The sequence below is a fragment of the Meriones unguiculatus genome, chromosome 3 (assembly GCF_030254825.1).
Source record: "Meriones unguiculatus strain TT.TT164.6M chromosome 3, Bangor_MerUng_6.1, whole genome shotgun sequence".
Lineage (NCBI taxonomy): Eukaryota > Metazoa > Chordata > Mammalia > Rodentia > Muridae > Meriones > Meriones unguiculatus.
This window is the reverse complement of record NC_083351.1, coordinates 104,061,820-104,075,704: the sequence shown is the minus strand read 5'-3', so window position 1 is coordinate 104,075,704 and position 13,885 is coordinate 104,061,820. Positions and strand designations below refer to the sequence as shown.

Sequence of the window (13,885 nt, the reverse complement as noted above, 5' to 3'; positions counted from 1 at the left end):
CTTAGCTTCTCCAAATCGAAACTCTACTCAGCTCTAAATGGAAAGGGTTCAAATTGCTGGGGTTTTACTCTCTTTCTGTCCCAATATTCTAGAACTTATGCTATGGAAGCCACTTTCTCCATTGGGGAAGCCACTTTCTATGTAGTTTCCTTTTCAATTGTGCCATGGTGGTGAACAGATTTAAGCCCATACAATGACTGAATCAAGCAGGAATGTGAACTCTGATACAACACTTCATTGATTACCTAACCAATAATATTTTAGAATAGCTGTTGTGTGAGACAATATACAATAAACCAAACACAAGTTATTCATTCCTAAAATCCTATCTGATCAGATTTTCAAAGCATAGCTTTGTTTTAATGAAGTCCAGAATTAGGTCTGTAACTAATGAAGTTTTCTTAGAGTGCCTCAAGTTGAAAGTTATCTCAGATACAAAATGTATAGATGAGGTGACAGCCTGGGATATTATAAGCAGAGGGATAAGGCATGTGTTCATAATGTAAGTAAAGATAAATTTTATTTTACAGCATTCACTAAGAACATTTAGACCTAGTTTGCACTGGTGAACTTTGCATTTTTGAGAACATGTTTATAAGAGGCACCATGCACTCTTTGGCAATGGGAAAAGAGACACCTTGTTAGTGGCATTGTTCTTATATCAGTCAGGGGCAGAGCAGTTGGCTTTGCTCATCCTAGCCTGATGCCTGCCTTTGTATCCAAAGCTCTCTTTGGCCTAGGACTCATAAAAATCAAATCAAATTAAATCCAGGCAGCATAGCAGGGAGGATGAAGACAGACAGATACCCACAGACCGCCATGTCACTCACAGACCTGTGCAGCACAGACAGGTCATAGACACACTCTTGCTGCCTTGCTATGCAGCACGGATGGAGGGTGTCATCCAGGGTCTCACCAGCTGTGTGGCCAGCCTGCGGCAGAAACCACCACAATGTGAGAGTATGTGGTGGTCAGATGGGAGAGAAAGAGAAGTGGAGCAGCTTGAGCATTATGAAGAAAGATGGAACTGGAGAGTTGAGGGTGTAGAGGAGTAGCCTGTTGTGAGAAGCCAGCCCCATCACCTGGGGACATGGAGAGATCCCAGCCCAAGCTGCTGCTGAGGGCCAAGTCTGAGTCTATGGCTACACAGCAGCAGGGGTTGTTATCGGTGACCATGGCTCATATTAACTCTAAAGAATATGGGGATGTCCCTGGTCAGGGAAGCTACCAGGGACCACATGGATGTCCAGAGGCTGTGCATAACTGGCCCCATCCCTCACTGGATGTGGTGCTCTGGCTCCATCTCTCACAGTGGCAACACTCATGAGGATGGTCCTACACCTTACTAGGCAGCACAGTGGAGCTAGCCCTGGTGGCTGAGGGATGGGTGAGTCAGCCCTGAGGAATGTGCAATGGAGAAATGGTTCCACCACTCCTTTACTGAGAGGTTGTGGTGGATGTCCTTTGCCCTCTCACCCCTTGCCATGAGAGCTGACATCAGGTTCATGAGAGCAGGTGAGCTGGCCCTGCCCCTCACTGGCTGCAGCACTCAGGAGAATGGGCCTTGCACTTCTCCCTGGCAGCATAGTAGTGCTGACCTTAGTTGAGGAGGATCAGGTGAGCCAGCCCTGACAACAAAGCATGGGAGAGCTGGCCTCAGCAGTTTTCTGCTGTGAGGTGGCATGGGTTCGGGGATCATATCCTACCCTACTCCTTGCCCTCACCACTGTTTGAGAGAATGGGTCCTAAGGTCATGACGTTGGATAAGCTGGTCCTTCCCCTCCCCACTGCAACACTCTGTATAGCGGGCCCTGCACCTCACCTTCGCAGTACAGTAGAGCTGGCCCTGGTGGAAGGGGCACAGATGAGATGGCCCCAAGGGCAAGAACATAAGAGAGCTGGCCCCAACACTCATCTGGTGTGAGGTGGCATGCATACAGGATGATGCTCTCCACCTCCCTGGCCCCCTTGCCACCTGCAGTACCCAGGAGATCTTACCCTGGGGTCATAAGAGCAGGAGAGCTAACCCTGCTTCCTCGCTCATTGCAGCGCTCAGGAAAGTGGGCTCTGCACCTTGCTGCAAGTCAATCAGTTACCTTTAACCCCTATTCTTGAAAGTCTGTCGCATCCAAAATGAACTTATAATAACACATTTCTAGATATCCACCAATCAAAAACTGACCCAACCAAACCAGCCATACTTCTTTGGATGGTACCAATACACTTAGACCTCTGAAAATTCACCAATCCTCAAGAAAGTATGATTGACTAACATAACTTTATTTCCCATACACTCTACAGTAAGCAATGCTACTTTTCATAGTATTTGAAGAAACATTGAGTAATATTTGAAGGGAGAAAATATATAAGAAAGCTTCAAGGAAATATAACATAATGCATTATTACCTTAATATGCAATTTTTACAAGAAAAAGATAATTTGTACATTAGACTACTCTGAATACACTCTTTATTTTTCTATTACTAGCAACTATATTAGTTATTTTTCTTGTTTCAGTGATTATATGGATTAAATGAAACACATTGGTGATTAACTCAGGGTCACCAATAATGCAGTTGTGCCACATTAAGGAAAGAAATAAAAGTTCTTCCCTTTGAAGAAATTTCATCAAGAGTGAGTCCAGATTTGAATGCCCCAATCCCCATTTCCTCTATCTCCCATCCTTCCTCTGTCTGTTATATGAATCTGGATCTATACCTGACTTAAAGCTGTCTTCTAAATCTGTTCCAGTGTCCACGTCTGCCTGTCCCTGTATGTCTGTAGGTGTCTGTACCTAACAAAGAGCCTTGATCTTTCTCTTTTATTGCATAGCACAAAAAACATCACATGTGGAAGGAGTGAAGAATACTTTACAGAAGTCCTTACCAGAGTTTTACAAGAGATTAAGTCCCCAACTCCACCTTACCATATAACAAAGAGTGTTACAAACATCATTGTATATCAACCAATAACTGTAAGTGTTGTTTGTTCTTAACGTTTTGTTTTAGGAGATTTTTTTCCCCTAAACTCTGTATTTGCTGCTTTCAGGAAATGATACATATGCATTATTCTGCTCAGGGCCATGGGAAAATATATAACTTAAGAGTACAGTTATGTACTAGTTTAGGTTGTAAAAGCTGATTACATGGGAAATTCAAGACAAGAAAAGTTGATTGCTGCATTGTTCTCTTAAAAGCAGTTTAAACAAACAGTCCGAGAACACCGTAGGAAAGCAGTCGTAAGTCTTGAGTGACCTTATGGTGTGTGTTATTAACTCTGGCTGCGGGGTCCAGCGAAAGTTCTGGTCTCTTAGAATGAAAGAGATAGTTCTACCATAGTGCATTACCACATGTGATTTAAAAAATAAATTCCCCACAAAGGCAACTTGAGTGAGGAAGAGTTTGCTTTGGCTCGCCTGTTAAAGGTGCACTCCACTGTGTCTGCAAAAACACCTTCAGCAGGAACCTAGGGTGGTCGTAAGTAGAGACGGACGAAGGCTGATGCTCAGCTAATTTTGCCTCTTCTATGTGGTCCAGAACTCCAAACCACAGAGTGGTGCTGCTCCTGCTGAAGATGCTGATGGAGCATCTTCCCATCTCAACTAACAAAACAGAATCCCTACAGGAATTTCCAGAGCCTAGCTTAATCAAGACAACCACCCACAGGTACCCCAAAGGCCTCCTCTTGTGGGAGGATGGACACTAGACACATGAACGACACATCTCCATGTTCACACTGTGAGTGCAATGAGTGCAGCATGCTGAAAGAGGTAGTTCACAAACAGTCATGGGATGGGAATTCAGGAAGTCGTCTTGAGTGGAGGGCACCTGAGGGGTTGGGGAGTGGGGTGTGCCAAATGAAGATGTTTCTTTGACTTTTTCAAACTCGCTATCAAAGTGTCCTTTTTAGTCTCTTTAACATCTTAGATATGATGGTAAAATCATTTTACTCTCAAGATAGACGAAGAAAGGGCAAGCATGGAAAATGGAGCAGTTAGTAAGCATGTAAGCTAAAGTATGTTTCTTTAGGATTCTCTAGTGCAGCCACTTCAGGGTGTCAACCCTAACTGTCTTAAACAGTTTAGTACACACGAGCATTCTACAAAGTCTAAAATGTTTCTTTCACTTTGTGTATTGTAAGAATGTATTTGGTTTCAGTTCACTTAACAGAGCCTCACTCTTTCTAAATATGCCAAGTTGACAACTAAAATTAGCCAACACAAACACATACACATACACACACATGCACACACACACACATAAACATATCCATGTCTTAACCATTGGAACCTGTGTACATCATCTTATTGAAGAAAGAGTTTCTTCTTTACGGTTTTGATTTAATTAAGCATCTTGGGATGAGGAGAACATATATTTTCTAGTTTAGCCTCAAACCCAAAGACTAGAGAGAGAGAAACCCAGAAAAGAAGGAGAATGAACATGAAGATAAAGACTTTAGGGATAAGGCTGCAATCCATGTAGAACCAGCATCCACTGCTACAAGCAAAACATGGAGTCTCCCAGCATGTCTGGAGTGAGCATCGCCATGCCCACATCCTGACCTCTGACTTTGGACCTCTTAGAAACCCACAATAAAACGCCGTTGCTTTGAATGACTTAGTTAAACATGGTGGCGCGCGTCTATAATCCCTGTACTTGGGAAGCTGACCTAGCTGGAGCACAAGTCCAAGGATACACTCGACCGTGTAGGCATACCTTCTTCAAAAACGTCAATCAATAATACCAAAAACTAAAGATAAATAAAACATTCAGTTTGGGGCAAGTTGTTATGGCATTTAAAAACTGATTCATATTTTTTCTAGTAATCCAAACACATTTCCAGTGGGCATAACCGTACCCCCGCCTTTTGTGTTTCTTTTCATGTCAAAAATTTACTATCATAAATTTTATATGTTCTTCATATGATTATGGTAAATTTATCTAGTGGAAATTTTTAAAAATTGTTTTAAGATACTGAGCTGCCATGGGCTACATCTGTGCAAGGATTCTATTATCTCCATACATGGTCCTTGGTTTGAGTATCAGTCTCAGAAAAGACTCCTGGGCCCAGATTTCTTGGTTCTGTTGCTCTTCTTGTGGAGCTCCTGTCCTCTCCAGGTCATTCCCTAGTAAGAGGAGCAGGGACTGTCTCTGACATGAACTCAGTGGCTGACTCTTTGGTCACCTTCTCCTGACGGTGGGGCAGCCTTACCAGGCCACAGAGGAAGACAATGCAGCCAGTCCTGATGAGACCTGATAAGCTAGGGTTAAATGGAAGGGGAGGAGGACCTCCGCTATCAGTGGACTTGGAGAGGGGCAGGAAGGAGATGAGGGAGGGAGGGTGGAATTGGGAGGGAATGAAGGAGGGGGTTATAGCTAGGATACAAAGTGAATTAACTGTAATTGATATAAAAATTTTTTTAAATTGTTTTAAGATTTTCTTATTTTATTTATGTGCATAACGGTTTTGCTCATATGTATATCTGTGCACCATATGCATCCTAGTTACCTATGGAGGTCAGAAGGGGATGCTAGGGTCCTTGAAACAGAATTATGGACAGCTGTAAAGCACCATTTGTTCACTGGAAATCAAACCATCGTCCACTGTAAGAACAGTAAGTGCTTTTAACCGATGAGTCATCTCCCCAGCCCCAAGTAGAAATGCTTGCATTTTATATTCTGTAAGTCACTTAGCAAGTCTGTGTACTAGGTATCCTTATCAAGCCAGTGTTTACAGATAACTGGGCTAATAATCTGTGTAACACCTCAAGATTGCACAGTCAGTATTGAATTCAGAGTTTGTAGCAATCATTTCCAACTGTTCAACAGTGTTGTTGTTTTTTTTTTTTTAAGAGATTGGCTTTTTAATTTCTTTAGTTGCCATTCACCAGCAACATAGATGTTGCCCCCCTTGAGATACAGATATTATTTTTTTCTCTGTATTTCCTCTCTCTTACTACCTCTTTCTTCTCTCTTCTGGATTCTTGCCAGCTACAGGAACCCAGGTCCCTGACACTGTGTGGTTGAAATCTTCAGGGATTCTGTCACAGGAAACCAGCAGGTCTGATAGAGTACAACTGTTGAGTCCCCTGAAGTCCGTTGAGAGCTAGGTGTCTTGGATATGATTTCCTGGAAGCAATTCCACATCCATTACTCTCAGCTTTTGCTTTGGAAAGCTTGCCTGGAGAATGTCACTGCACACCAAGCTTAACCTTTCAGTGATATTGGACATGAGAAAACATGAACATGTCTATAAAGCTCAGACCGTTCTAAATTGAAGATGTTAGATAACCCAGAAAATGTGCTACAACTACTTGCGGGTTTCCCATGACCATCTTACTGGGTTGGAAGCCAAGTGCACAGCTGTTGCAATGCCATAATTCGCTGCTTTGATATGTATTGGTTACTTTTGTGTTGCTGTGATGAACTACCAGACAAATAGCTCAAAAGAAGGAAGGACTGGTTTTGGCTCTCAGCTTCAAAGGGTTCAGTCCATTATAGTGTTGAAGGCATGCCAGGAAGACTCAGTTCATGGCATAGCAGCCAAGAAGCAAGGGGTGGAGAGAGTGCTTTTGGCTTTTTCCCTCCCCCCATTTATGCTGTGTAAGCTCCCAGGCCACCGGCTGGTATTACCACATTAGAGTGGTTCTGCTCTTTCAGTTAATCTCTGAAAACATGCCCATGATCACAGACAGAGGCATGCCTTCATCTGACAGTGAAGATCAAGCATCTCAACACTGTCATTGGATAAAGCAATGAAACAAATGTGACTGAAAACTGAATGTGCTCTCTGTGGCTTTAAAATGACCCTTTGGCCTTAAGTAAAATTATGTCTCATATTCTAGGGGTCTTCCATGTCCACATGACTCCTTTTTCAGAACCTTACCATTCTTTCCTAACTGTCTTCCCAGGGAAGGATGTAGATCTCCTGAGGCTACCTGTATGTGAAACTCACTGTGAAGCCAACAAGAAGGACCCAACTTTCTGAAATGGCATCTAGTTAAGTGCCACTGGGGATCGTAATTCTACAACAGGTGCTCTCAGTAATTGCTGAGAGAAGTCTAGCTGCAAGCATGCCTTAATAAGCCCTGGTTCATCAATAGCCACTCCTGACTTCAGCCTCAAGAGACTTCATCTCTACCACAAGATTCCCACAAGTACTCCATTTCAGGTGACACAGCCTGACAACCAGCCCATAGCTGCTGTCATGACAGTCTCCAATCAAGCAGAAGAAGATGGGGAGAAATCTAGGAACTCACCATATAACTGACAGAAAGAAGTGGGGTCTACATGATAAGATATACAGAACTAGAACTCTTGTGTGTACTTAGCCATTACAGGAAGAATTAGAAGGTAAATGGCAGCATGACATACTGTTTAGAACACAGATGGAGCCCGTTCTTCTTTCTTTGCAATTGGCTCCTGTGAACTTCATTCTGGTGCACTGTTGCCCTTCATGCTGCAATGCCAGGGGCTCAGTGAAGGCTTCTCCTAAATGGACCTTTGTTGTCTACTGGTCTTTATCATGATGGATCATCCTGAGCTGGAAACACAAAGTAGAAGAAACCTGGGGCTTCCAAGCCAAAGTATTAAACAACAACAACTAGAAAGCCTCTAGAATGCAACTCCAGATTTATGTGATCCAAAGCTGTAAGGGCCTTAATACACTCAGTAGATAGGAGACAGCATGGTCTAGAGTGACTAGGCAAATAATGTCGCACACTACAGAGACGTATGCAAGTATTAAGGGAGGGAAGGAGGCTACACAGAGCTCAAACTTCAGAAGATGGGAGGCTAGCCACCTGAGATCTGTAGATCCCAGTCACTAAAAGACTTACTACCAGGTGTTAGGTTAGCTGAGGGTCCCAACACAGTCAGAGGCTGTGTTATTGTTATTGTTATTGTTTTCATCAATGTGATAGAACATGTGACATAGCATCAAGAGAGGAACAATGTACCTTACTCCAGGTTTAAGAAGGTAATGTATCACAGAGGGACAGGCACAATAGACTTCATGGTAGCCCTGTGGCAAGTGGAGCATAAGTTTGCTTGTTTACATCTTAGCAGAAAAGTGAGAGGAAAACTGGGCACAGAAGTGAGACTGTGCTGTCCATGGCCTGATCCTGGTGGCCTAGTTCCAGAAGGGACATCACCTCTCAAAGGTTCCAATCCCACCAAATGTTACCAGCTGGGGGCCACCTGTCTGTGTGCATGAGCCTGTCAGGGAACATTTATATTCAAGCCATACCATTCCACTCCTGGCCCCATAGGCCTTTGGTAATCTCATAAAGCAAAATGTGTTCAGTCTAATTTCCAAGGTTCCCAAAGTCTTCACACTCTCAACACTATGCAAAACTCCAATATCCAGAGTCTCTTCTAAGACACTGAAGCCTTCATCCAGTTACATACATACAATGTCACTGAGTAAACATACTAATTACAAAAGAGATGAATAGGGGCATAGCAGAAAACATAATCCTGAAGCAATACCAAAACCCATCAGAGAAAACAACCCTGAATCTCCATGTCAAATACATTGGAATTATAGTGGCATGATCTGGGCTTGGGGTATCATGTCCCCAGAGCTCTGCTGCCTACAGCAAATATGGCTTCGTTGGGGAGCAGACCCCTCTCAGTATCTGCAAATTCCCAAAGCAGTGATCACACATTCCTGGCATGGCCAAGATCCTGTGGTCTCTACTGTAATTTAGGACTTACCTTCACAGCTTCAAACAATGGCCTATGAAGGTCTTCCTCCAGTCAACACTGATTCTCTACATATCTCCTGGCCTTGGAGATTCCCTCAAAGCCTTGGGGTAGGCTTCAGTGACTCCAAAGCTCTTGTACATTGTGTGTCTGCAAACACAGCAATATATGGATAATGGTGTCGAGTTCCATTACCGGCTCAAGATATAGCCTGGTCTCCTTTCACAACTGATGCAGAGACCTCCAGAGCTATGGAGACAGTGCCCTGGGCCCCACTGCTGTGGCAGTCTGTCCAAGCACGCTTTTTAAGGCACTTTCCTTCATTTTCAAATGAGTCACATTCTAGAGCTTTCTCTGGGTGTGATAGTTCCAGTGAGTACCACTTGTTATCCTGGTACATAGCACGATGTTTCTTGTCAACCACACTAACACCTTTAACTACTATCGCTGTTTTGTTGAGAGCCACTTTATCCACAGCTGCTTTTTCTGCATTTTTAATTTACTCCCATTCCTTTCCCTACCAAACTGTTCATTTCTACTTCTTTCTATTCCAATGTCTGCTCAGAATTCTCACTATACTATACATCTCACTAAAGGTAATAAAGGTAACCATGCCACAGCCTCAGTGATTTACTGCCTTGAAACTTCCTCCAAAACAGGTAAGTACATTACCTTTTAATTCAGAATGCAAGCAAAATAGGATTTTTGTTGTTGTTTTGTTTTGTTGTTCTTTCTTTCTTTCTTTCTTTCTTTCTTTCTTTCTTTCTTTCTTTCGCCAGAATATACTAAGGAGAGCCTCCATCTCTGTCCCTAGTAAAGTCCTTATTCCTTTCTCAAACCTGATGTGCTATGTCTTCAGTGTTGTCATTTCTATGGAAATTCTGGTCATCTGCATTCCTACCATAACAGTCAATTAAGCTTTGCTTACAATATTGCATTCTATCCCAGGATTCAAAACTAATTCCTCCTGAAAATCACTTCCAAAGGCCTATGAGCCACATGGACAGGTTTCTCAGGACAAAAACTAATTTTATGTATCAGTTTATTTATTTGTTTTTTTTTTAAATCATTGTGACAAAATACCTGACAGAAACAATTAATGAAGGATTTATTTTGGCTCATGAGTTGGGAGTGTGCAATCCATGGCAGAAGGAAACACAGGATAGACTGAGTTACTGCAGTGGCAGAAGGAATATGAGGCAGCCTTGCTTATATCTCGATAGGACCGAATGTTTAGAAGAGCCAGGAGCACTCCAGCCTTCCCTTGGAGGCCTACTTTCACTAACTGGATCTCACCTCTTGAAATTTCTATAATCTTCCAAGATAATCTGCTAGCTCAGGACCAAGTGTTCAAATATATGTCTGTGAGGGATACTGTACAATTAAACAATGTCTTAGGGTTTTATTGCTAAAACCCTGTGACACTAGACACTATGACCACAGCAACTCTTTTTTTTTTGTACTTAAAAAAAACTCTTTTATTTACATTTCTTTTATCTCTTTCTCCCTAATCCACACCAATCCCTTCCAACACCCCAAAACCAGGTAGGAGAGAGAAAAGGTTAGTGGGAGAGGGGAATGAAGTTCTCTTAGCTGTTTCTTGCTGGTTAGGGTCGTCAGGTTCCTTGGAGCCAGTCCAATCCTCATTTCAGGAAATCTCCAACTTTTTGTCTCACCACAGTAACCAGGAGCAGCAAAGTGGAAACAAGAGCAGCATTGTTCTTTCTTGGAACTTCACACTCTATGAGCTCTGGCATTTGTTCTTTCTCCAGAGTCCTCAGATTTAAACTATCTGCAGCTGTCAAAGAGCCCTTGTCAGAGCCCGCATGAGGCAAATAGTCTGCTGCTGTGGACTATCTGAATCAGTCCCACATCCCACACCTGGGACCAAAACAAAAACATGTTTATATCCACAACACCAAGAGCTGGAGATGTCTCCCGCAGCATTTCTCGTTCCTCTTACTTGTTAATACTGGATGTTTAATTGAAAATTGTGTCCTTTAGCCAAGTACAGGATGGTTGAGGGCTCATCAAGTACAAAGGCCCTGAGACACCAGAATGGCTGGGAAGTGTGACACATTGCTGAGGAGGAGGAGGAGGAGAAGGGCCCAGCACTGCAGGAAAAAGTGAGGCTGGAGAAGTCAGTAGAGAGAGAAGCTGGTTGGCTGCTATTCTCATTCACTTGAGGGCTGGGCCATTGGGGAGTTCAGCAGAAAAGCAAAAGAAGCAAGCTGTAAGAGCAAACACCTGTTCGGGTTTCTTACCCACAATGCACCTGCCTGCTAGTATCGCCAGCTTAATAAAAGAATAAACAATAAAGTTGTCACAATGGGAATGCTCAAACTTCCTATCATAAATTTTGATCCCTCAGCAGTGGGATGCAATTTGCAATGCTTGAAATTAATATTACAATCAAAGGCATGAACAAAATACCACCTCCCTTGCAGCGCTGGGCCACATGCAACACAGACAGACAGGTTTATCCCAACAGCAATGCTGTGGCTACTCAGTATGCATGTGTGTGAGTGTCTGAGTATGTGTTTGGTTGGCTGGGTTTTGCAGTGTCTTGTGTGGCCTATACTGTCCAGGAAGTTGTTTGCTATGTAACCCATGGTGATGTTGAATTCCTATTTTTTCTGCCTAATCTTCCAAGTTCTAGAACCACGGCCACCAGTTTACCATGCCCTGCAGTTTGGTGTTGGAGGCAGAGACCCTCAGCCCAGAGCTGACCTCAAATTAAACAGTCCTCTTTCCTCTGCCGCCCCAGTGCTGGGATCACAGGTGTGTACAACCACATCTGGATTTGTTTGGGGGTCTCTGGATCAAAGGAGCCAAGTGATCAATAGATAAACCATGACATGTAAATGTGAGGACCAGAGTTCTGATCCCCAGGATCTATGGCAAAGCCAAGCAGGTGTCACAGTTGTCTGTAAACCCAGTACCCAGGAGGCAGAGACAGAGCATCCCAACACATGGCTACTTAGACTAGTCCAGAGTGAGCTCTGGGTTCAACTGAGAGGCCCTGCCTCAATAAATAAAGTGGAGAAGGGCCAACCAGGCATCAATCCCAAGTCTTCACACAAGTGTGCCCACACATATGCAAACACACATACACGCATGCATGGATGCCCAACATATGCACCCCACTCCCAAAGAGCCAAGTGAAATGATGACATGCCATGAAGCTCAGTAAGCGAGTGTTTGGGCGATTGATATCTGAGAGGTAGACAGGAGAACATGTCACTTACCAGCTCCGACAGGCTGTCTGCAAAATAGATCTATTAACCTGGAGGTAGATCTTGTTTTGAAGAACTCAGCACATAAAGCTAATTTGTTTCTACATTTGATGTGGATTGCTTCCTCTCAGGATTTTCGTAACTGTAAATACTATATTGCAACAAATGCTGAAGTTGAATGCCTCATTTGCAATGTATTTCCATTGTTATCCAGGGAGTCAAAAATAATCCACCTTTCTCAAAACCTATACCCTTTCCAAAACACACATTTACAGCATCAAAATTTCTTGCAATAATACTTTCTCACAAACTTTTCCACCTTTTGTCCTCTGATCTTGCTGCGAAATAGCATGAGTCTATTTTTGCTATTAAAAAACAAACAAACAAACAAAAAAACAGAAGCCCATAATCTTCTGGTATTCAAGAGTTGAGGGCTGTCAACACTGAGGAAGCCATTCTTTAAGAACCTACTTAATGGTTTCCATTTGAATAAAAAAAAAAAATGATCCTCATCCAACTGTTTGTGACAATTGTCCTACATGTTTTCAGTGCTCTTTGCTTCAGTGAATCTTCCCTAAAAGACTTCCGGTCACTCAAGGGGAAATTATATACTACATCACACTAACCTGAAATCAAACAATAAAAAACACAGACACCTAGTAGAATTTTAAATAAGCCTGTTTCATGTGGGGCTGGGCAATTATAAAACCCCTAAGCTGCCTGGTTGCCACCCAGCCACACAGCCTAAGCCATCTGCGTTAATCATTTCTATCTGGGCTACCTCACATCCATAATTCCATAACTACTTGATCATGCTTTTTATCTGGGCTGCTTTTCTCCAACACTGCCTCAGAATAAGTTCCTCCTGGCCATGTGGTTCTCTCAAAACTAACCCATGACTAGTACTGCTTCCATTTTCTCCTCTTATACCTTTCTCTCTTCTTTCCATAATCCCTCTATCCCCCAAGCACACAAACCTTAGCTCTGCCTCTTCCTTCTGCCCTGCCTAGGTGTATAGGCCTTTTATTTAGCTGATCATGGATAATTTTGTAGACAAGGTTGCACAGCAACATTTGGGGTACATAATAGTCTGCTCATAAAACAATAGGAATTTCTGGGGCAAGCAATTAACATCCAGTACATGGTAGATCAACACTCACAATTCTCCCTTTCCATCTAATTTTTTTAAAGGCTACTTTTAAACTATATACAGTAAGAACAATGGTGAAACAATTATAAAAAACCATTAGGTAAGACTTACATATATAATGTCTAGTCTATGTGTATTTGGCTATCTTGAAGAAAGTACTACGTATCTATTCTATCTTGGTGAGTCTGTATCTAAATTATTCTTTATCATATCTTATATTTATCAATCTAAAACAAATTTAGACCTTAAGCTATCTTCTTAACTACTAAACAACTAATCTTAATTGTAAAACTGTAACTGTTTGGTCTTCAACTTTATCTGAAACTTGAGAATAAAATTATTATCTGAATAAGTAGGAAGGAAGTAAAAGCAAACCACTTCAAAAAAAAACTAATAAAAATGACAGAGACAGCTCACTGCCTGGGCAGTCACCCAAAATCTCTCTATAAAATCTCTCTGAACATCATCTTCAGTCCTCTATCCCAGTATATCTGACAGACATTTTTGTGAAGCTGGACTTATGAAGGACTTGCTTACCCTGCCTTGGCAGAGCTAGGCAGTTGACTCAGCCTGCATCCAAGCTTGCTCATTTTAGGCAGAATTCTGTCTGTAGTAGAAGTAAGGGCATTTCTTTTCCCATCAGCCATATTTGAAGCCATCTCCTAATGGAGGTTTCCTGATGCTCATATCCTCTTTAAGGTAGGCTGGGAATGTTGCCAGGACACTTGCCTAGTCAACAAAGCCTTAAATTATATATATATATTATATATATGATATATATAATATATATGGCA

General features: G+C 42.4%; 1 non-coding gene across 1 annotated transcript; it reads left to right on the top strand.

The window, feature by feature from the left end:
- The first annotated feature begins 610 nt into the window (after positions 1 to 610).
- On the top strand, positions 611 to 749 carry LOC132653344 (small nucleolar RNA SNORA48). The gene has a single exon (XR_009591111.1). It is a non-coding gene; the product is annotated as a small nucleolar RNA SNORA48 (small nucleolar RNA).
- Positions 750 to 13,885: the final 13,136 nt, after the last annotated feature.